Source organism: Dromiciops gliroides, chromosome 1, assembly GCF_019393635.1.
Source record: "Dromiciops gliroides isolate mDroGli1 chromosome 1, mDroGli1.pri, whole genome shotgun sequence".
In the NCBI taxonomy this organism is placed as follows: Eukaryota; Metazoa; Chordata; class Mammalia; order Microbiotheria; family Microbiotheriidae; genus Dromiciops; species Dromiciops gliroides.
The window spans coordinates 281,892,321-281,917,301 of NC_057861.1; the positions used below are offsets into that span (position 1 = coordinate 281,892,321).

The 24,981-nt window shown below is 35.6% G+C and overlaps 1 protein-coding gene across 9 annotated transcripts in view; it reads right to left on the bottom strand.

Annotated features, from left to right (window-relative positions):
* The window catches only part of NCOA2 (nuclear receptor coactivator 2), a 361,979-nt gene that overhangs the window by 190,249 nt on the left and 146,749 nt on the right, over window positions 1–24,981 (bottom strand). For all 9 annotated transcript variants that reach the window (XM_043988572.1, XM_043988593.1, XM_043988540.1 and 6 more), the window contains one exon: window positions 5,264–5,320. The gene's annotated coding sequence lies outside the window, so the exon portion shown is untranslated. The remainder of the gene's footprint in view (window positions 1–5,263; window positions 5,321–24,981) is intronic.

The window sequence follows — 24,981 nt, forward strand, 5'->3', positions numbered from 1 at the left end:
CTTAACCCTCATTGCCCTGCCCCCCCCAAAAAAAAGTCTCACTTCCTAAAGGTAAAGAAATGTGTACTAACTGGGAAAAAATATTTCCAAACAGTATCTGTCCAAGCTACCTTATAAACAAAGAAGTTTAAGTTCCTATATTTAGAAGTGCAGTACCTACTATATAGACTGAAAAACAAAGGTAATGAGAAGATGTACTAGATGAAAGCCCATCCTCTAGGGCCAGGAAAATTCACTTTCTATTACTGAATGTCAAGAGTTTACAGAATACTAATGACCTGCCTTGGGTACTGTCACAATCAGTTAAATAAAATTTACAGCAAGATAAATGTTTTTCTGAAAATCCAACCTAGCTCCCCAACCTCAGAATTTCTGCAGACCACTAAATGGTTAAGGGACTAGCCCTTGCTCACACAACAAGTACTCATAAAGCAAGCTATCTTGACTCAATTTCAGACTGTTTTCCACTGTGTCATGCTATCTCGATTTGTTACATATCAGATACCTAATGAATATTTGTCAATTGTTTTTATGTTATTCAAATGTTTGTTGAATGTTGAGTAAAGGGCAGGGAAAGAACAGAGGATGTAAAAATAGTCTTGTCTAGCTGGAATGTAGAATAGATGAAAGGAAATAGTGCTGGATAAACTGGAAAGGTTCATTTGGAGCACAATTTCAAAGTACCTAGAATACCAGGTTCAAGAGTTTTTACGTTATTCATTACAGGATGAGGAGCTCCTGAGAGTTTAGAGCAGAAGAGTGCAGAAGAGATTAGGCTTAAGGAAGGAAGATTAGACTGGAGATTATTACAAAAATTCAGACCAGAGATAATGAGTATCAAAAATAGAGTGGTTGCATTGAGACTGGAACGGAGGGAACCAATACAAAAGCTATTAAGATAAAATCAACAAGACAAAGCAAGTAACTACATATGGGGAATAACTATGTGCTATCAACTGAAATAGAGAAGCTTCAAGATGGAGAACATTTTCACAGAAGATGACAAACTCAGTTTGGGATGTGTTAATATCTTAACATTAGTGTGTCCATCAACATCCTGGGTCAATTCAAAATGGCCAAAATGGAATCTGAGAGTGGGAAGTCAAAAGAAAGTTCCTTTTTTATCCTGAAAAGGATAAGGAATACTTATTTATAGTATATTATCTTTAAACTGAGAAACAAGAAAATGCTTTTAAATAAAATAGGAAAATTCTATGACAAAAATTAATTCTGAGGATTTATATTTCTTTCTAGTAACATTAAAATAGTTGTCTTATTTCATAGAAAACAAAGGGTCATCAATTGAGAAGTGGAGGGTTCTTTAGAGGCCATCTATTTCAACCCTCCCCTCTCAACCTCTGAATTTACTGAGGCTTGGTAAGCTAAGGCTCAAGGAAATGAAATGGCTTTCTCCAGATCAGTGAAATCATTTATCCATGACACATATTTATATTAAAAACTTGGGGGGGGGGGCTCAGCTAGGTGGTGCAGTAGATAGAGCACTGGCCCTGGATTCAAGAGGGCCTGAGTTCAAATCCAGCCTCAGACACTTGGCACTTACTAGCTGTGTGACCCTAGGCAAGTCACTTAACCCTCATTGCCCTACAAAAACAAAACAAAACAAAACAAAAAACTTGTAGGCCAGTCAAGCTTTAATCCCAGGTATGAAAAAGCCGATGAAAACCCTAAAATTAGAACCCTAAGCTAGAACTAACAATCCAGTCCACTAAAGGAATTATTATGAATCTGCAATGGGTAATACTGTACTAAGGATGAAAAACAAAAAACCAAAAAAACAATGTGAAAAAGTCTCTGTCCTCAAGGAGCTTGTGATCCACTAAGTAAATACTTTTAAAGCAAGGAATAGCCACTGACAACAAGAAATACAGACCTAGACTTTTCTCTTCAGAACATAATTCATAAAGGCACAGGGTAAAAGCATTCAACTCAACTACTTTTTGCCCACAACACCCGCTGGTAAAAGCCCCAATTTATAGTACTTGTCTTGAGGCAAGAAAACTATTTTCCCCCAACATAAAAATGGATATTGAATTAGGTGGAAAATAGTTTTAATCCAATGAAATGTGGCAGAAATATGTTCCACTAGGGTTCAAGGAGACACAAAGCACCCTATTGCTTTAAAAATCCATCGTGGGGGAAAAAAAAATCCACCATGGAAAAATGCACATTCAGTTTTATTTTTACCATAAGTTTTGATCCAATCAACAAGAAAAATGGTGCTATACCTTTCAAGTTTTTATTCAGAAGATCACATATTTCTTTTGAGACTATAACAAGATCTGAGTGGTTATTTGAAGAATAAATGTTTTCTGAATTTGAAGCACCTAAATATTTATAATGATTAATCCTCTAACTTCTACAAATTTTATATATAAATATTATACATATATGTTTATGCATTTTTCAATATCTTGAGCTTGACACTTGAATTCCTGGTTAATGTATTAGTTTAAATAGAAATTATATTAGTATATATTTCATAACATTAAAATATATGTTAAGGACATGGTTAGTAGAAAATTGAGAAAAGAAAGACAGATCATAAAGAGCCAGCAATGATTTCCTCAGGAATGGCAGCCCAATCTTATATCCTTCATTAATGTAGATTTTAGCAAGATTTGTGGAAAAGATGAGAGAGCTTTCAACTAGATGGTAGTACAGTTAGGTAGATTTGGAACTGGTTCAATGGCCAGATTTAAGCATAACCACTAACACTTAATGGCAATTTAGAAGGAAATGACCAATGAGGGTACCTGGGATCTGTATTTGGCTTCATACCACTTTCATTAATGATTTGCAAAAAAACCCATTTACAAAATTTTCTAATATAGAAAGCTGGAAAGGCTAACTAACAAACTGGAATTCTGAGTTAGTATTCAAAAATATCTTAATGGGCTAGATTATTGGGCTAAATTGAATATAATGGAATTTAATAAAAATAAACACTAAATTCTTACTCTTAGGTTAAAGAAATATTCTTCCTAAGTACATGATGGGGGATATCGATGGATAATAGTTCATGTGGAAAAAAAGGATCAATAAGACAATCAATTTCTTGATTGCTTTATGTATGCTAATGTAACCAAGTGTGTGTGTGTGTGTGTGGGTGGCTAGGTGGCAGTGTGGATAAAACACTGGCCCTGGATTCAAGAATTAGTAATGATAGTCCTCCTGTATTTTACCCACATCTGGAATATTATGTTCAATTCTAGGTAACATTTTAAAAAGGATATTAATAATAAAGAAAATTATATTGGTCATGGGCCAGTTGAAGGAAACTAGGGAGATTTAGCCTAAAAGGGAAATTTGTTATGGCACAGGTTGGACTGAATAGCCTGAGATATCCTTCCCAACTCTGAGTGACTATGATCTCAAAAATAGATATCTATGTCCTTTCTATTTCAGAGATTCAGACACTTAACTACTGAATGGTACCCATATGCTCAATTTCTAGTATCCAAGCTAATGGAAAAAAAACTGAAAATAGCAAACAATCCAGATGTCATGAACATTTGGCTTTGAAATGTACTACATTATGTTTCTCTCTAGTTGATTTACCTTTCTAATAATATTTTTCTTAGGCAATTGTTAAGTTAGCTTTATTCCTTAAAAACAAATGGACTGATGATGGTGGTAGCAGACAGCTCAGAAAATGTTTCCTAATCAAACTAGCAGTTGTATAGTTTTGACCATGTGTTCTAACATCCTTTTTGTTGGGGGGGAGGGGGGGAAGGGCCTGCGGGGCAATGAAGGTTAAGTGACTTGCCTGGAGTCACACAGCTAGTAAGTGTCAAGTACCTGAGTGACCATGTGTCCTAGAGAAGACATGAAAGGCCATGAATAGTCTGAATCTTTGGAGAAAGAGAGATTCCCTTCTCAGAAAGTATACAATTATCTTTACTACAGGTTCCAGGGAATCCTAGGGTACAAACATAAAAGCTAAGTGAATTAAAGATGTAGTTTCTAAAGACAGACCTAAATCTTGTTTTTCTTTTATGTTATTTCTCCCTACTTAAGCTCCTTGATCCAAAGCCAAACTAGCTGCTGGAATAATAGAAAGGGACCTTACAACTAGTGAAGCCTCCTCATCTTGACAGATGAGAAAACTGAAGGTTAAAGAAATTAATCTGCACAGTCACAAAGCCAGTTAGTAGTAGAATTGGACCTCACAACCAGGCTTCCTCACTATGAATGCTTTTTGTTCCTAAAGGAGTATGCTCCTTTTCTTCCTGGACCTCAAATCTACTTCCTTGGCTTAATGTCAAAACTATTCTATTAGCCAATAAACCCAGTTTCAGTTTATGTTCTGAGAGTCTACCCACAGTACTAACAAAAGCTATTTGATATTATCTGTTGTTAATTTCTTTCCCTTGTAGCTTTAGAATCTTGCTCAGTATGTTTTCCCCAAAGGTTTGTCTTCTCTCCCTCCTGCCTTCTCCTATGCCATGAGCTTCTTTCAATATCCCTATCTCATTGGGTCAGAAGTTTGTAGTTGGAAAGAACTTTGAAATGCTATCTAGTTCAACTTCATCATTTTCTAAAAGAGGAAACTGAGCTTCAGAAAGAGGAAGACTTATCAAGGATCATAAAGGTAGGAAATAGCAAAGTCTGGATTCAAATACAAGATTCTGATTCCAAATCTAGTAAAATAAGCTATCTTTTCCTTCCTTATTTACATATTTTCAAAATTTTTTTTGACAATTCTCAATCCAGTGATTTCTACAAAGGGAGAATCTGAAAGCAAATCATAGAATAATCAAGAGCATACCATATGCCCATATATAAATCCAACATACAATATGTAATCTGCTCTAAAATTATATTAAATGCTATTTGGTATTTAACTCACTCTTTCAGCTTGCTCTCCACAAGCCTTCAGAATAAATAATGAATTTTCTACTGTAAAATTAAGTGGTTGTAAAAATATGAGGTAAGATTAACACTCAGCTTTTAAGAATAGCATTTAGTATTTTCAAGTCTTGTTTTATTCAAAAGTAGCATTTTAAGGGGAAGCTAGGTGGCACAGTGGATAGAGCACTGGCCCTGGATTCAGTAGGACCTGAGTTCAAATGTGACCTCAGACACTTAACACTTACTAATTGTGTGCCCCTGGGCAAGTCACTGAACCCCAAATGCCTCATAAAAAATAAATTAAAAAGTAGCCTTTTATGAAAAAATGTTAAATAACTGACCTTATTCAAAATTGAACATTGCAACACATACAGCATTTCCTTTAACTTACCTGATTCAGTACACAGTGTGAAAGATCCGTAAGCTTGTAGCAAGGTCCAAGAAAAAGCTGCAAAACAAAGAACAAAGTTCCTAAAAATCTGCAAAATCAGGTTCAATTCCTCTACAGATGTGACTTTTTAATATAGATATATAAATCATCACACTTAATCCTCCTCTCCACACTGTTTTAATATAAATCAAGAAGAACAGAGACTCTTCGAACAATTTCTATTTACATAAGAATACAGGAAACACAATAAAATGACAAATTTTTTTTCTGAATAGAAACTAATTTTAGGGGGACAGCTAGTTGGCGCAGTAGATAAAGCTCTGGCCTTGGATTCGGGAGGACCTGAGTTCAAATTTGACGCCAGACACTTGACACTTACTAGCTGTGTGACCCTGGGCAAGTCATTTAACTCTCACTGCCCCACAAAAAAAACAAAAACACTAATTTTAGCCAAAATGACCAAATTTAATTTGCTTATATAGAACAAAATATTACCCTAAATATAAAAATGATATCAACAAGTAAAAAGCAAAGAGAATGAAAAGACTGTTGAAATATCAACATTTTAGAAATTTATGAAACATAAAATTTTATATTTATCAATGGTAATCTGATAGAAAAAAAAGTAAAATAACACTTCAGTCTAATTTTCCTGGGTCAAAAAAAAAAAAACAAACCAAAATGAAAAATCCAACCCTATACAAGAATAATTATACATTTATAGAGCTAAAGGGGCAGCTAGGTGGCGCAGTGGATAGAGCACCGGCCCTGGAGTCAGGAGGACCTGAGTTCAAATCCGACCTCAGACACTTAATGCTAGCTGTGTGACCCTGGGCAAGTTACTTAACCCCAATTGCCTCACTAAAAAAAAAATATATATATATATAAAAATATATGTATGTATATATATATAATATATATGTATGTATAATTTATAGAGCTAAAATATATAAAAATCAAAATAGCCTCCTTTTATGCCCATAAAGAAAAATAATAACTGATATTTACACAGTACTTAAGGTTTGCAAAGCAGATGATATACATTATTTCTTCAGTACTTCATAACAACCCTATGAAGTAGATAAAAGGAGAAGGGTATTTTTCTGTGAGCCTGCCTCATAAGTGGCTTTGAAGTGACCTGGCACTTTGTTCTTACAATGCTGACAAACTTAAAACCTTAGCCCTACCTTCAAAGATATTCAAAGATGAAGTTTTTTGTCACTTACAAGATTTTTTTCTTTTTTTGGGGGGGGTAACCTTAGGCCACATGGCTTTTCCTTATGCAGGAGAATCCAGTCCAACAATACTGAGGACTCCTAATATTGAACACTCTTAATGTTAGCTATGCCCCTCATATTTGTATTGGGTTCCTTTGAAAACTCTATTAATTCTTCAAGATCATTATGGTATTGTTTACTTCCTGATTGTCCTAAATAAGATCAAAAAGTTATTTAATATCTCAGGGCCTTAAGTCCAGGTGGACAATGAAAGAATCTGATTCAATAGTTAAGTTGAAGGGGAAAGAAGAGACAAAGTTCTATTAATTCTTTAACAAGAATTATTAGTAATGAAATAAAAATTTATAATGAAATGTTGATCAGGGTTTTACTGAGTTGATTCATGAAAAAACAAAAGGAAATCTATGCAAATGCAAAGCTAACACAATAACTTTTAAAAACCTAATTCTAATCAAGTGCCACTGAAGTGTCCAGTAATCTTTTATGAAATAGGATTCACCTACTTTCACCATTATCAGTGAGCAAATCATGCATTATAACAGCCTACAAAGCATATATTCTCAAAAGACAATTTCCTTTTTCAAGGACTACAACAATGTGCAGTAATCAAACTATAACACTGTAAGCAGAAACAAAAGAATTAGGAATGAGAGGAAGAAGAATCTTCATCTGTTTTACATTAAATGGAATTTTATTAATAAATATTTATGAATATGTGCCAGAAGTCTATACACCTATGCTAATACACGGCTCATACTAAAAACACAGGCAAACTGAAGTGGGGAAAAAAGAAAATAACAAAATTGAACTGACTTCCATCCACTATAAATACACCCTTTGAAATGGTTCTCTCCATTTAGCAATGATCCCTAAATCACATCTAATGGTCTTTTCTCAGTGACCTTTCTGCTGACACTGTTGACAACCCTCTGGCCCTTAGAGAGTCTCTCCATTCTGGGCTTTCATGAGAATGCCTAATTCTCCTCCTGAATCTAGTCAGACTACTCCTTTGTTGGTTCTTGATTCATACCTGTATCATGCTCTCTCACTGTGGGGATCATTTTCTTCCATTGGCCTTAGGTAACTGTGCCATACAAATAGAAGGCTTATGGGAAAAACAAAGACTTCTGAAAAATGATGACTATCACAGTAGGTTCACAGGCTATACTAGGGTGGTATAGTAAAGTTTGGGCACATGGAATCAAGATCTGGACCAGGTCACAACCTCAAATTAGTAGTAGAGAGCAAGCCTATATAACTATATTATAGAAGAAAGGATGCTAATGGAGATCAAGAAGGTTAGTGACCTCAAAGGAAGCCATGTGATTAAATTAAATAAGAGCCATGCAAACCTGATTGCAAAATAGAGCTTTTTCTTACTGCGTCTACACATTTAATGCACAATAACTGGAACAGAACACTATCTATCTAAGCCATATCTAACCTGTAATAGTTATATCAATAACAGGCCTTTAGCCCAAGAAGACCAATGAAAGAGGAAAAGTACTGACAAGGTATAACATTATTTCTGTCAATGTTCTTTTTTTTTTTTTTTTTTGGTGAGGCAATTGGGGTTAAGTGACTTGCCCAGGGTCACACAGCTAGTAAGTGTTAAGTGTCTGAGGCCGGATTTGAACTCAGGTACTCCTGACTCCAGGGCCAGTGCTCTATCCACTGTGCCACCTAGCTGCCCCAATGTTCTTTTTAGTGACAAAGAACTGGAAACTAAAGGGGTATCAATCATATCGGGAAGAGATAAACAAACTGACATATGAATGTAAAAGGGTAACTAGGTGGTACAGTGGATAGAGTACTGGGCTTCAAGCCAGGAAGATCTGAGTTCATATCTGGTCTCAGATACTTACTAGCTGTGTGACCCTGGATAATTCACTAGACTTCTATTTGCCTTCGTTCTTTACCTGTAAAAAATGGGGACAAAGTGGAGAAGCAAATGGCAAACCATTCCAGTATCTTTGCCAAGAAAATCCGATAGACAACAGTCCATGGGATCATGTAGATCTGGAAACAACTATATGACTCAACAACAATGAATGCAATGGAGTATTAATGTGATGTCAAAAAAAATGAAAAAAGGAACTTTTGGAGAAACCTAGGAAAACATATATGAACTTATGTAGAGTGAAATGAGCAGAATGAAAAACAAATTTTAGAGTAACAACAATGTAAAGAAACACAACTTTGAAAGACTTAAAAAAACTGGTCAAAGTTTATGCCAGCCATATTGCCAGAGTACCAATGATGAAACATGACTGGCCTACTTTTGATAGGTAATGGATTTAAGATGCAGAATGAGACATACATTTTGGACTTGACCAACGTGAAAACTTGTTTTGCTTCATTAGGCATATTTCTTATAAAGATCTTACTTTACTTTTCAATAGTGGGTTAGAGGGAAGATGAGAGAATTATAAGGTTTCTCCTTAAAAAAAAAAGCACAACTTCATGTACAGCCCTCTCCTTCCATCCTAAAATGTATATGGAAACTAAAATTCATTTAGTGTTACTAAATTCTGAGAAATCAAACCTAAGGAAACCCATCTATTTGTTGTAACAGTATTGCTAACTTTTGCTATTATCATATAGTCACTTTTACTATCTAGAAGTACCTGTCAGATTTTGGTATAGAACTAGATGAGAGAGAGAGTGAGCATTGCTAAGTTGGGTGGCTGTGATATGTACTAGGGGAGATCTGTATTTGTCACAAACAGTAAAAGTCTATTTTCATGGTTCTTTCTTTCTTTCTTTCTTTCTTTCTTTCTTTCTTTCTTTCTTTCTTTCTTTCATTCTTTCTTTCTTTTTTGTGGGGCAATGAGGGTTAAGCGACTTGCCCAGGGCCACACAGCTAGTGTCTGAGGCTGGATTTGAACTCAGGTCCTCCTAAATCCAGGGCCAGTGCTTTATCCACTGTGCCACCTAGATGCCCCTATTTTCATGTTTTTTTAATAAAGATTTTTGTCTTATACTTTAAACAAGCTGATTAGTGGTTTATCATAGAAGTACTCCTACTATATTAGTTTTCACAAGAATGTTAGACTTCCAAAAGTCTCAAAATAGTGCTGTTGGGTCAATACTTTCTTTTCAAAGAACCTCTTCTGTGTGACCCTGAGCAAGTCACTTAACCCTCCCTCATTGCCCTGCAAAAAACCACAACAACAACAACAACAATGAACCTCTTTTGCTAAAATGCAGATCTAGGAACTGAAGTAACAATAGCAGGAAATTTGTGGATTATAAAAATTGTTTCTATGAATCCATATTTTGTCATTAAAATAAATCAAGCAATTAACAAATATTAATTAAGCAACTATTAAAAGCCACCACAGGCTGCTTTTCGTTTTCCTCCATGTAAGGTTAAGGTCCAATATTTCAGATCTTTTGTTTAGAGTACTGTATTCAATTTGGGGTACACAATTTTTAAAACATTCTGATGTATTGAAGAGTATCCAGAGGAAAGATCATGAGAGGAAAAGGTCCTTGAATCCATGTCATATATGGATTAGGTAAAAGGAACCGGGCATGTTTAACTTGGAGAAAAGAGAAATTTTTGGGGGCGGGGGGGATATGATATCTTTAAGTAAGTGAATGGCTGTCACGTAAAGGAAGGATCAGATTTCTTATGTTTGGTCCCAGAGAAATTAATTAGGACCAATGAGCAAAAGTTACAAAGAGGCAAATTTAGGTTTACTAATCAGGGAAAACTTGGAGAAAAGAAATTAATAAAAAGCCCAATTTTAAGGCTAAGGAAGTAAATTTTAAATGGCTAAATAATTTGCCTACAAGTAACACAGCTAAGAGAGGACAGAGTTGGAACTAGAAGCTGTATCTCTAATTGACTTCTGGTTTAGATGTTTTTTGTTGGGTTTTTTTTTATTTTAATGGGGCAATGAGGGTTAAGTGACTTGCCCAGGATCACACAGCTAGTTCTGGTTTAGTTCTTAACTAAGTCAGTTTTTTAAAAAGATTAGAATGCAGCAAGAATTTTTCTAATTCTATACTTATAAGAGAAATAAAGTTTTTTACTTATATATTGTTGTACAATCTTACTTTCCCATAATAACATCCCAGTTTTCTCAGGAAACACTGTGTGTATGTGTATATGTGTGTATGTATGTGTAGAAATATTTTCAGGTAACTGAGTATGAAATATCCCCAAATCCTGAAAACATCATCAAAACATTATTCAGGGGCAGCTAGGTGGCGCAGTGGGTAGAGCACTGGCCCTGGAGTCAGGAGTACCTGAGTTCAAATCCGACCTCAGACACTCGACAATTACCAGCTGTGTGACCCTGGGCAAGTCACTTAACCCCAATTGCCTCACCAAAAAAACAAAACAAAACAAAAAACCCCCAACATTATTCAATAATTTTAAATGGTCCTAGGGCATATGGGGGAAAGAAAAGAGATGACTAATTTATCACATAAATTTTATTCAAACTTTATAGTTGTAAAGATAGACAAAGAGAAGACAAAACTACCATTTAATCACTCATGACAAGAAATCAGCATTTGATATTAAGATAATTAATAGTTTCAGCAAAATTTCAGACTACAACATAAGCTCACAAAAATGAACAGCATTTCAGTAGGACAAAATCTAAAAGACAAGTAAGAGAAATAGAAATTTATATAAAATAATTACAAAATGCATAAAATCTATGGATCAATCTACCACAGCAAATTAAATACTGGTATAGATTCAATTACAAAGTGCTCCTCAAATAAATAAAGACCTTAAATACCTGAAGGAATATTCAGTGATCATGGCTGGGCCAACGCAATCTAATCAAAATGACAATACTACCAAAGTTAATTTACAGTTTTAATGCTATACCAAATGATCATATAGATAAAATAATAAGAAAATTCATTTCACATCTAAAATGTCAAGGGAAAAATTAAGGAAGAATAATATGTAACAGCAGTTATCAAAATCATATACTGAGATATTTGCAAAGTATAGCACTATATAAAAATGCTTATTTCTTTCCCTTTCCTCCCCCACCCCATTCAGTATTTGTTAATAAAGAGGAGATCAATGGCAACAGACTTACAGACTTAGTAATCAAAGGATAATTAGTTATAACAGACTCAATAACTCAACATTCAGTAAAAACTGCTAGGAAAATTGGAAAGCATTCTGCTAAGTTTAGGCTCAGATCACCATCTTGTGCCAAATTTCACAACCAATTCAAAATGGAAACAGGACCCGAATATTAAATATCATTTGATATAAAAATTAAAAGAGAAGCAGATCACATCAGACTTTTTTCAATACGCTGATCAGGTTTTAAATTTTTTTCTCTTCCTCATCTTTTTTTTTTTCATTTAAAAAATAATCTTTGTGAACTCATAATGGAAAATGTTCTCCACATCCAGAAAAAAAAAATGCAGATTGAATGCAGATTGAACCATACTGTTTCTACTTTTCTGTTTTTGTTTTTTCTCTTTTTTGAGGTTTTTCCCTTTTTCAATAGTGGGCTGAAGGGAAGATTAGAGAATTACAAGGTTCCTCCTAACCAGAGAGATACTCCAAATGGGAACTAATTAACTATCTATGAAGAGATGGCAGATGTAGGTGCTTTACTGAACAGATGATGAAAAGACACAGGAATACTCAACAGAGTGGTGACCACTTTGTAAATCTAGGGATGTTACTGGAATCTATGCAAAGAACTGAGTACAGAAGATAAGAATTAATACCACCTGTTGCATGGAAGAGAAGGAAAATCAGGAAAATTGTATAACAGCTGAACCTTTGTAAATGTGTTAATACAGAAGTAGCTATAAAGTATATTCTTGCCTCCTCGATTTTACTTGATTCATTGAATTTAATCAACAGATGACAGTACTAACACATTTCTAAACTTTTCTGTAGACAGCTAAAAACCTTTTAGTTCAGATTTTTAAAAACCACCCTTTTAAGCTAGGTCAATGGAAAATTGTTCTTCATGGGAATGTAAAATTAAAACAGTGAAGAAACCAAACTATTTCAAAGTGGTAAAACTTAAACTAGATAAAATAAATTAATGTATGTCCGTTCTTTTTCTTCCACCATCCCTCTGAAAGACTGAGTCTCTCTATTTCCCTCAGAGTTCAAGGGCTACTTACTGCTACATGGAAGATATTTGACATTCATGCTATTTCCTGGTCACAATTTATTAAAGTTTTATTTTTCTATATTTTAGTATATGCTAAAGGTAATTCTAAAAAGTAATCTACAAAAGTTTTGAGATAGAAAAAGCCACTTGCCTGTACACAAACACATTAGATGTTTAAGAGTAAGGAAAACTTAACCATGAAAATGGTCAAAATTGTATAATAAAATGTTACACTTCATCAGGATATATTTTGCTAAATAATTTATTACAAAGTTCGAAATACAGAAAGAAAAGACAGTTGTCTCCTAGGACTTGAATTTGTTTTGCTTGATTATGCCTATCTTTTATAGGTTCTTTGTTTACCTATAGGAAAAGAGTATGTGGGAACAGAAAGGGAAGGGGAGGAATGAGGCAAAAGGGAAAAGAAAGAAGGAGAGAAGAGTGACCAGGGTACTCTTTTTATTTTTATTTATTTATTTGGCGGGGCAATGGGGGTTAAGTGACTTGCCCAGGGTCACACAGCTAGTAAGTGTCACGTGTCTGAGGTCGGATTTGAACTCAGGTACTCCTGAATCCAGGCCTGTTGCTCTATCCACTGTGCCACCTAGCTGCCCCTCACCCATGCTTTTGAACAGGCTGACTCTCATATTTGGAATTCACCCCCTCATCATTTCCGCCTCTTCAAAGTGTGAGCTTCTTTAAAGGCTTTGCTCCTAGACAACTAAGTATCCTCTCTAGTTTGGCAGTGCTTCGTCTCAAACTATATAGTGTGTATAATGATTTCTTTACCTGTTTTTATTCCACATCCCAAGTAGAATAAAAAAAATCCTTCAAGAATTCATTGCTCTCAAATGAACAAGCAATAATTTCTTTTCCAGTAAGTTATGCAAAGATTGGCTGGTTCCAAAAGAATGTAAGCTCTTTGAAGGAAGGGATTATCACCCTAACACCATGCGTTATACTCATTCCTAATAAATGTTTATTGAACTTACTGAATTGAATTTCAGAGACTGCATCACTATAATAACATTCATTTAGCTAATTGGATTCCTAAATGGTTGTTGCTTTCCCAAATTGAATACAAATCCAAATAAATCATAATGGGGGAGGGGATGTCTAAGTGCATTCAAAACAAAATCTTTTAAAAAACCCAGGTTACCAGTCGCTAAGTTACATATTTTTTCATTTAAAATTTTAACCTTAGGTACATTACCTGGATATAGACTAAATTTTACTGAAACCTGAATCATCCAAACTATGGTCACATCTGATAACACTAGAGTCTGAAATCTGACTGCTGCTTCTTTCAAAAGTGACAGAATGGCCTTAAGTTTAAATCAGGACTCCTGATAAGATGTATGGAGTTGTCACAGGAAGAATGGCTTATATTTAAGGTGATTCTATCTATATGCAATGACAAGTGCCTGGACTATATTGAAGGAGCAAGCAGTTATTATTCACTCCAAGTAGGAAAACTGAAGACTCTTATAATTTATAGGTATAAGAACTAGACACCATATGTTCTATAATCGTAATACTATTAATTTTTAAAGTATATATATTTAGTAATATTGTTCAAAGTTGTAAAGTGCTTTGGGTGGGGTCAGGGTAGACTCAGGTTCAAGTCACACCTTTGACATTTAACTATAAGACTATGTAAAAAAAAGAAAAAAAAAAAGACCTGAAATTGCAAACTCATCTACATAATGAAAGGAAAACAGCTGACACAACCAAACCAATAATGCTGTGAAGCTGAAAAAGCAGTAGGTATCAACTACTATTATTATGAGCTATTAAAATATCTAAATGAATCCATTAACAAGTGAGGAATAAGACTTAATAGATCACACAACTGTACCTCTAAATACTCTCAAAGCTAGAGAGAAAAAGAGAGAAACATCCATCAAATGGCTCAGAAAATTAGGCAAAGGCATCTGAACTAGTTTTAGCATTTAAAAAAATGAGATACCTTTAAACTTTAAACTGCAGGTTCCATAAAACCCAAAAGCCCACCTAGCAGCTTCTCCAATATCCAAGCCAACCTTCTTCATAAGATTCATATGTTCTGTCAGACACTTACACTGCTCAAGAAAATTCAATAAGCATTTATTAAACAGTTGCTCTTTTAGTAAGATCACATTCTAATAAGTGTACATCAACTATGTACAAAGAAGACATAAGCAAGATTAGTCTCGGAGGTAAGACACCAAGGTTAAGGAGGACTGGGAAAATCTTTTTGTAGAAGGGAGAATTGTTTCTAGGACTTGAAGGAAACCAGGAGGCAAGGGTGAGGAGGGAGAGTGTTCTAAGTATGGGGATAGAAAGTGAAAATACAGAGTAATCAAGACATCATCAGAAAGGAAAAGGTCCTTCATATACAATAGTATTTTTTAACAGCTTTTTGGGGTGGCAAAATTTTTGTAAAATAAGGGAATGTCCCTGAGTTTTGGTATCTGAATGTGGTAAGACATATATGATTTCAAAAGACATGGAAGAACTTACAAAAACCGATTCAAAAATTGGAAGAACTTACACCAATACAATTCTTACTAAAAGAGAACAATTTTGAGGACTTAAAATGAAGAATGAAATGAACGGAATCAGAATAATGTATACTGTAACAACAATACTGCTTTGAAAGCTCTATCAACACTTTTATAGTAGATGTATTCTTTTTTTTTTTTTTTGCAGGGCATTTAGGGTTAAGTGACTTGCCCAGAGTCACACAGCTAGTGTCAAGTGTCTGATCCCGGATTTGAACTCAGGTCCTCCTGAATTCAGGGCCGGTGCTTTATCCACTGCACCGCCTAGTTGCCCGAATAGTAGATGTATTCTTAACCAAACAAGGGATAGAGGAGATGACAAGAGAAAATAGTTACACTACATGAAAGTGAAAAGCTTCTACAAAGAATCTACTTAATCCACCTAAGACAAGAAGAAAAGCAGTCAAATGTGAAAAAAAAATCTCTATCAAATTTGGTATCCAAGGGAGATAAAAAATTAATGTGTGTGTTTGCATTCAAGACTAAAAGCCATTCCCCAATAGATGAATGGTCAGAGGAATATGAACAGCTCTCAAAAGAAGAATTGCAAAAGATTAACAATCACATGAAAACATACTCCAAATCACTAATACTAAGAGAATTAGAAATCAAAACAATCCTGAAGTTTCACCTTACACATTGCAAAATTTTAAGGATAACAATGACAACAACAACAACAACAACAACAAATGCCACAATCAATCAATGTTAGAAAAATTGTGGGCACATAGTCACATTTGATGGATTATTAGTAAAGCTGTGAACTGGTACAAGAATTTTGGAAAGCAATTTGGAATTATGCAAATAAGGTTGACTAAAATGACCATACCCTTTGACCCAGAGATTCCATTGCAAGACTTAATACCCTAAGTAAGCCAGTAATAAGAAAGCACCCATATATACCAAAATATTTAGAGCAGCACTTTTTTAATAGCAAAGAATTAGAAATAAAACAGATATCCATTAATTGGGGAATGACATCAAATTGTAGCAAATGCATGTAAGGAATTATTACTGGGCTGTTAAGGACTGAAGCATGGGAAGATCTAAATAAACTAATGAGGGTAAAGTAAGAGCCAAGAAAACAATATACACAATAATAATATAAATAGAAAAACACACAAATTAACTGTGGAAATTGTAAAAAGAAAAAAATAAAGTCCAAGCAAAACTTGAAAAAAGACGCTCCCAACTTAACCCCTTCGTGGAGGTGGGAGGTCCGCAGATGTTCCCCATTTCACATGTTTTCAATGTATTGATCTATGCTGTTTTTCCTCTTTTATGTTCAACAGGAGCAGCGGAGAAACATTCTACCCAATACAAAAAGGTGATGGAATAAGGGAACAGTACGAGACATATGCTTTTGTACACAGACATTGAGGAAATTTGTTTTGCATGACTAGGCATATTTCTGGGAGTACTCCATATATGTTTGTAATGTAAAAATAGTAACAAGACCACATCAAGAAAACTTAAGGAAGAAAAGAAGAAAAAAATGTACAGAGTTGTAAACTGTAGTACAGTAAGGAAGCCAGGCACAATGGATTACAGACTATATGGAGAGAATTAAGGACTAGTAATACGACCAGAACAGTAGGAAGGGCCCAGGTTCTAGAGAACTTAAAAAGCTAAACATGAGATTTTCTATTTCCCATAGGAGGTAATAGAGAACCACTGAGGGTTACTGAATAGCAGGGGATGCCATAGTCAAATCTGTGCTTTTGGAAGAACAATTTGACTATGAGAAAATAATGGGATTTGGCAGATACTCAAAGGCTCACCTGGAGATTAATCTAAACTGAATGAATTAAATGAGAGTGAGTGACTTTGCTGATTTGCCTACTTCAAGTGAATTAGATTGTAACCACACCTGGCTGGCCCCTAAGGAGGTATTGTTCTCAGAAGCTAAGGACTTTGAACTCAACTTGAGATCACCTTCAAGTCCAGTGAACCAATGGATTTGGATGACGCCTGCCAATCAGCTTGAAGCAGTGTGTAAAGACTGCCTCTGTTCCAGACCTATAAAAAGCTTCCACACTCAGTTTGAGAGTTCGTGGTTGAGGACTTGAGGAAGAACCAGACCAGGCTGGAACTCTAGGCTAGATAGGCCTTTTCTTAACTCTACGTAGTTTCTTTTTTCTAATACCTAGTATGCTTAAGCTTCTAATTTAAGGGGACCACACATTAGATTTTTTAGACATCACAGATTTTAAACATCACATGACAAATGAAGGAAGGATGAACTGGAGTAGAGAAAGCCTTGAACTTCGGGGATCAACTAGAAGGCTATTTCAAAAATCTAGGCTTGAGGGGATGAAAGCCATGATGGGGGTTGAGGGAAATACTGAACGATACTGCCGAGGTAGAACTGACAAAACTTTGCAACAAAATGGATGTAAGAGGTGGTAGGTCACTCAGTCAACAAACATTTATTAAACACTGACTATGTTCCAGGTACCACGCTAAGTGCTGGGGATACAAAGAGAGGCAAAAGATGGTCCCTGACCTCACAAAGCTTAATGCAGATTAAAAGGAAACAGTATGTACAAAGAAGTTATATACAGGATAAGTAGGAAATAATTAAAAGAGAAAAGGCAAAAGAATCAAAAGAGATTGTGAAAGAATTTCTGTCAAGGATGGGATTTTAGTTGAAACTTAATTAAAGTAAAGTAAGGAAAACAATAATTAGAAATGAGGAGGGAGAGCATTCCAGGCACTGGGGAGAGCCTGAGAAAAGTCCACGGCTGAGAAGAAGAGTGTCTTGTTTGTGGTCCAGCAAGAAGGTCAGTGTCACTGGATGGAAGAGTATGTGGACAAGAGTGAGGTATAAGAAGAATGAAAAGGTAAGTGATAACCAGGATAACATGTGGGTTACAATTCTGGGTGACTGGGAAGATTGTTTTCCTCAACAATTAGAGGGAAGTTTAAAAGTAGAGTTTCAAGCTTTCGAAATGTTAAGTTTAAGATGTCTATGTGATGTCTAATATAAGCAGCAGGAAGTGAGAGACTGAGGCCAATTAAGAGGTTAGGGTTTAATAAATGTATTTGAGAATCAGTAGCATAGAGAAAATAATTGAATCCAGCAAGCCAATGAAATCACCAACCACCTCTCACATTTAAAGTAGTAAAAAGATTTCAATTTCTCTAAGTGTTTAGTTTACCACCATATTAACATATTATCTAATACAATCAGTCTAACTGGGAATATAGTTATTTTTGCATATATTATCAGAATTTGCTCATCTTGAAAATTTATTTCAGGCATTGAAATTGTAGATATTATACCAAAAACATAACCAGACCCTGCAAAGACTATTATCTCCTTTCTCTGCTTGGTAAGCTGATTCAACTCTAAAATGTCCTCCTCTCTAGAATCCCTTGCAACCTTATCCCTCTTGCCTGATCTTAACCTGCCAAGTCTCAGGCCTGAGCTATTTTCACCATCTGCTGCATTTGCTCCTACTTAGCCACTAGTAATGAATGAATTTGAAGATCATAAAATTATGCTGACTGGAATCACTACAAATTTATGTTACATAACCACAACTGGGCCCTCACTGCAGCAAAGCAGTACTTTTAAACCTCTCCAATTTACTCACTAGCTTAATCATCACAATGGATTTTCCAAACATTTTCATCTGACTTCAAGCCTCCCCTCATTCTCTCAACAGTCAAGAATCTTGCCTCATATATCTTGCTAAAAAAATTAAAGCCATTTGCTGAGAGCTCCCTCTTCCTCAGCTCCCATCACCAAGATACCTTTTGCCATTTTCTCCTCAACATGTACAAATGATGCCACACCATCCCATCTTCTCCAGCAGATTGCATCATTCCTATTTGCTCATTCATCTTCAAACTCTATCTAATGGCTACCTGTTTGCTTCTTTATTGACAACAAACATTCTGATGTTTCCTCCATCCTCCAAATGCCCTCACCTGATCCATCCATCCATCCATCCATCCATCCATCCATCCATCCATCCATCCATCCATCCATCCATCCATCCATCCATCCATCCATCCATCCATCCATCCATCCATCCATCCATGTTAGCTATTGTCCTATCTCTCTTCTCACTTTTGTGGCTATTCCTTTAGAAGTCTGTCTTTACTTACTGCCTTCATTTTCTTTCCTTTCACTCTTTTGTCTGCAGTCTGGATTCCAACTTCATCATTCAACTGAAATAGCTCTCTCCAAAATTACCAATGATCTCCTAATTGCCAAATTTAATCTACTTTCCTCCATCCTCAACCTTCTTGACCTCTCTGGAGGCTTTGACACTGTAGAGGAACCTCTTCTTGACACTGCCCCCCCCCCAACCCCGCTTTCAAGATTCCTAATCTACTACTCTCTTCTGACACTCTTCTTACCTATGTGACTATTTTCTCTCGGTCTCCTTTACTGGATCTTCATCCAGGAAACATCTGTTAATTGTGGGTGTTCTCCAAAGTTGTCTTGGGCCCTGTCTTTCCTATAAATACCATTTCACTTAGTGACCTTATCAGCTACCATGTATTATCTCTATGGAGAAAATTCTCAGATTTATTTTTCCAGCTCTATAACCTCTCAGCCTCCAGGCTCCTACTCCCAACTTCTATGTATATTTCAAATGCATATCTTGTCACAGTAAATTTGATAGGCCCAATACTCATGATCTTTCTTCTGAAACCCTCTCCTCCTATTCCTAACTTCTCTTTCACTGTTAATGATATCACCATCCACCCAGGTGTCTGCTCTCAAAACCTACTCCTCATTGCTTCTTAGCCTCCCATATCCAATCCCCTGCCAGGTCTTATATTTCTACCTTTGTATGGTTTTCTTCTCAAACACTGCCAGCACCCTAGTGCAGTCTCTCACCTCACACCTAGACTACTGCAACCACTTACTTACTGGTTGGTCTCTCTATCCCTTGACTCTCTTGTCTTCAGGCTGTCCTCCAGCTCAGCTGTCATGCTGATCTCCTAGAGTGTAGGCCCGACCATGTTCACCACCTTCCACTCTCTTCGATCAGCTCTAGTGCTTCCGTATTCCCTCCCAGATTCACTACAAAATCCTCTCTTCAGCTTTTAAAGCCCTCCATGACCTGGCCCCTTACTGCCCTGCCCGTATCCTTACACCTTCCTCTCCCCCACACACTCTATGATCTAGTCACATTAGCCTCCTTGCTCTTCCTAATACTAAACATTTCATCTCTTCATGCTGAAACTTTCTACTGGTTCATCTCCATGCCCAGAACTTGCCTTCCTCATCTCTATCTACCTCCCAGCTTCCCTGGCTGGTCTCAACTGAAGTCTTGCCTTTTTAAAGAAGCCTTTCCTCATCCTTCTCAATGCTAACACTTTCCTTTTGTTGATTCTATCCCATTTAACTGTTTGTACACAGTTGTTTGCATGGTGTTTCATTAGCCTGCAATCCCCTTGAGTGCAGGGGCGGTCTTTTGCCTTTATTAATATCCCTAGCCCTGACACATAGCAGATGCTTAACAAATGTTTATTGACTGACTTAGTACATGCCTGACACCATGCCAGGCAGAGGGGATACAAAGAGCCGCAAAAACGCTCTTCCTTTATTTGACAAGTTTGCATTCAAATGGAGGTAAGGACTAAAAATTGGAGAAAGAGTACGAGTTATCTTGAAGGAATACTGGATTTGAGCTAAGTCAGGGGAAAAACAACTGGGAAGCTAGGAGCTTGGGCATGGATGTGAGGAGGGAGAGCACTCCAGGCACACAAGATGGAGAAATGGAGTGTTGTATGTGGGATCATAGAATGCATGACTGTGAGTTAAATATTAAGACTAGAAGCAGGCATGGGTCAAGCTGTGATAGGCTTTAAATATCAAGGAGAAGATTCAATCCTGGAGCTACTGATCTGAGTGGAGGCTGAAGTGGAGGAGGAAAGAAGATTCAAAGAAGAGAGATAAGATAGGCCACTTTTCCAGGTGAAATGTGATCTGGTCTGTGAGGGGAGAAGAGGGGCAGCTATGTGAAGGGATGGATAGACTAGAATATATACTAAATGTATTGTGAAAGCAGTAAGGAGAAAAAAAATTTTAATAGCCTGGATATGTGGGTTGAGTAAGAATGAGAAATAGAAGATGACAAAATGAGGTTGTGAGCTTGTGTAACTGGTAGGATGGAGGTGCTATGCTGCAAAATGAAAGCTGGAAAGGGCATTTTGGAGAGAAAGAGAACTAATTCTATTTTGGACATCTTGCATTTTAGATGCCTATGGCACAAGCAATCTAAGATGTCCAAAATACATTTAGTAATCTGAGATGATAGCTCAAAACAGAAATTAGGGATAGATATACAAATCTGGGAATCACCTGCATAGAGACAATAATCAAACCCATGGGAGTTAGCACAATCACCAAGTGAGAAAGTGTAGATGGAAAAGAGAAGAGTACCCAAGACAGAGTTTTGGGGACACCCATGGTTAATAGAAGCCAACAAAGGAGACTAAAAAGGAGTGATCAGACAGGTAAGAGAAGAACAAGCAGAGAATAATATCATGAAAACCTAGAAAGGAGAGATTCAGCATGAAGGAACAAACGATCAGAGCCAAAGGCTACAGGCAGAAAGGCCGAGAAGGCTAACTATATAGCAAATCTCCAAAACTTCCATCAGCTTCACTGACCTTCCATGTTGAAATAAAGTAACTTCTTTGGTGCCAAACTATTATTAAGACAGAGGAACTAAGTACTCAGGATAGAATCTATAATCAGTACCCATAATATATATTAAGTTGTCGTGGTATAGAAGCGAATGTAACAGCTAACAATTTTTAGGGTGCTTTAAAGTTTGCAAAGCACACACACACATAGCCACACACATAATCTGCATATATTATATAATGTGTGTATATACACACATGTATATAGATAATCTAATTAGTGCTAAGGCTTTATTACCTTTATCTTTATGAACTTCCAGCAATGTCAATATCACCTACATGGTAAGTTTCTTGCCACTTGACAGCCAGCTTTGTCTAGATCATGGGTAAGAAAACTGAAGCACTTTATTTGAAACTGTAAAAACCATTCTTAACTTAGGCATACAAAAATGGTAGGCAACACACTCGCTGGCCCCTGGTCTAGGATATAATGCATATGGAATAGGTCCACTGCAGAAGCTTTGTATCTTACCATCTCTCATCCTTGGCCCCTCCTGCTCTGATCATTTAGATATAACCAGAAAAAGTTCCTAATAGCTAGCCTAAGATATTAGATCTTTCCACGGAAACTCCCACAGTTCAATGTTTTTCTGAAATATTCAAAAGCAACTATGGTTGGTGCCTTTGATAAGATATTGATAGTATCATCAATAGCATATTTCCATTCATATGAACACATGCCTCAATTTCACTCTAATCATGAATAGACATAGCAAAAACCACTATTACTGGTACAAACGTCATGAAGACAACAAAAAACAAGATGAGGAAAAGCTAGGGCTGATTTTAAAAATTACATAAAGAGCATAGTAAGTCTTTGGAGGAAAAACTCTTGTCTGAAACTATTTTAAAAGGGAAATATAGTAAATAAAAGGGAGAAGTCCTAATTGAAAGCTATGTTGTTGATTTTTCAAACTTTTTATAATTTTATTCAATTATGATGAACCACTAGACTATGGTCATAATAAAATCAATTGAATATTCCAAAACTGGGCCTATCAGGTTCATTATGTAGTCACTTCTAGCCAAAAAATAGTCATTGCCTCTCCCTTTTGAGATAATTCTCAACACTGTAACACCTTGGTGAGAATAAGTATATACGTATATAACAATGCTATAAAAAGCGACTATACTATCCATGTATCTGCTAATGTCTATAAAAAGGCAATCTTTTACCTCATTCAATATCCTAAAGTACTATGGATTATAGAATAATGGAAAATATATTAGGCCAGGAGAAACCTGGGTTCAAATCCTAAGCATCATCATTAACTAGCTATGTAATAACCACAGAAAGTCTAGGTTTTAAGATTCTTCATCATTTCAATGGGGATAATATTGTACTACCTACCTCACAGGCTTATTTTGAATATCAAATGAGGTAATGTTTGTAAAGTATCTAAAAGCAAAACGTTAAAGTGCTACATAAATTCAACTCTTAGTAAAACCTTGTAGACAACAGCAATGAAATAAAAATTTTAAATTGGCAACCCCACGGTAAGGTTAGATGCAAATTAGTGTAGCACTGGTGTCAACACTACTACTAGATATCAAGTAGATAAGGAAGGAGATCAATACTGCTTATCATCAACCAGTCTTACCTCCTTTTACCTACCCTTTGCTGAAAAGATACTTTTTTCTCTGTTCCTCCCTTCTTTAGACCTGCTTGCCAAATCTCACAACTGCCATACCCATATCCCACTGATTTCTTATAAGTATATATAACTCTGCTATAATGAGCTAAAATATTTTTTAAGTCTTTACTCTCTTCTGATCTATTTCTTTAAATGAATCATAATTTTGCCTTAAAGTATTCATTCACATTTTTAGTAAATGTTAGATGTATTAAAAGAAAAAAGCATACATGTTAAAAGAAGTCCCAAAACAGAGGATTATACACAAGCATACACATGAACATATCTGCCCTTCCAGAATGACTGGGAAACAAAAAAGAAGAACCTTAGCTGAATTTGCCAGATGTTACAATTGCTTTAAATACTCAAATCTGCTAACATTTCTAAGCTTAATTTCCAGCAACTTTTTAAAAACACAATCTATATAAAAATTAACAGTTTCATTAACAATAAAAATGCCTAGTAAAGTGGTTTCGTTTAAGTCAAGGTAGTTCAGTTAAATGATGTAGAATGTGTTCTCAGAGGAGAAAGTATACAACTTGACAATGTAACAAAGCCAGTACCAGCCAAAACATCACATGAAAACAAAGTAAAGCTTAGACAAATGTAAATAAATTTACTCAGATGATTTTTTGTATAAAAATCTTATTGTAGGAGACCCTCAGAGAATATCAGAAAACATTTTAGTGTTAAAAGATGAAATAAAGAGAAATTAGAATCGAAGTAAGAAACATAAAAGGTAGCATTACCTATCAAGTGCTTCCAACAATCCCTGTTCTTCTGTAAGTAGCATTTTAATGAATCAACCATATAAGCATCCAAGAGGCTCAACCCACATTTCCTGATTTCTATGACAAAGATTGTCATTAACCTACCAAGATCATCAGGAATGCAGTACTAGTGTGGCCACACTTAAATAAACCTTTCATCTACTTCAAGCAAAACAAAAATACTGTAGAACTGGTATGGCAAGTTACACAACTTAAAGCTATTATCCATTAGTTTCAAATGAGCCTGTCTGACTAATCAGTGTACTTTAGACATGAAAAAAATATCTAATAGTATATGGAACTTGGAAAAAATAAATTCTAATCAATTCAAGAATTATTCAGAAGCATGGCTTACCATCAGGTTCTATATGTCTTATAATAAAAAAATCTAAATTAATTTCTATAGATTGCACAACTTGAAATCCAATGAAAAAATGTGATAATTTTTCAAAACTCATAAAATTATTTAATGTGAAAACTGGTATAAATCAAAGCCATGAGCTTAAAATTCCTGGCATCCAGGAATGTTTTTTTAAAAAATTATCTTCTTTAAATTTCACTTGTGAACTTTACTTCTCAAATATTCAAGACTGTTCAAAATAATACCCTTATATATGAAATGTTTTAAACTCTCAAAGTAGATGTTATCAATGAATGACAGTATTTAATTCTAAATCAAATACTACAATGTTTGCTACATGGGGGAAAAAATTGTTAATGCCTGTGATTAAGAATTAAG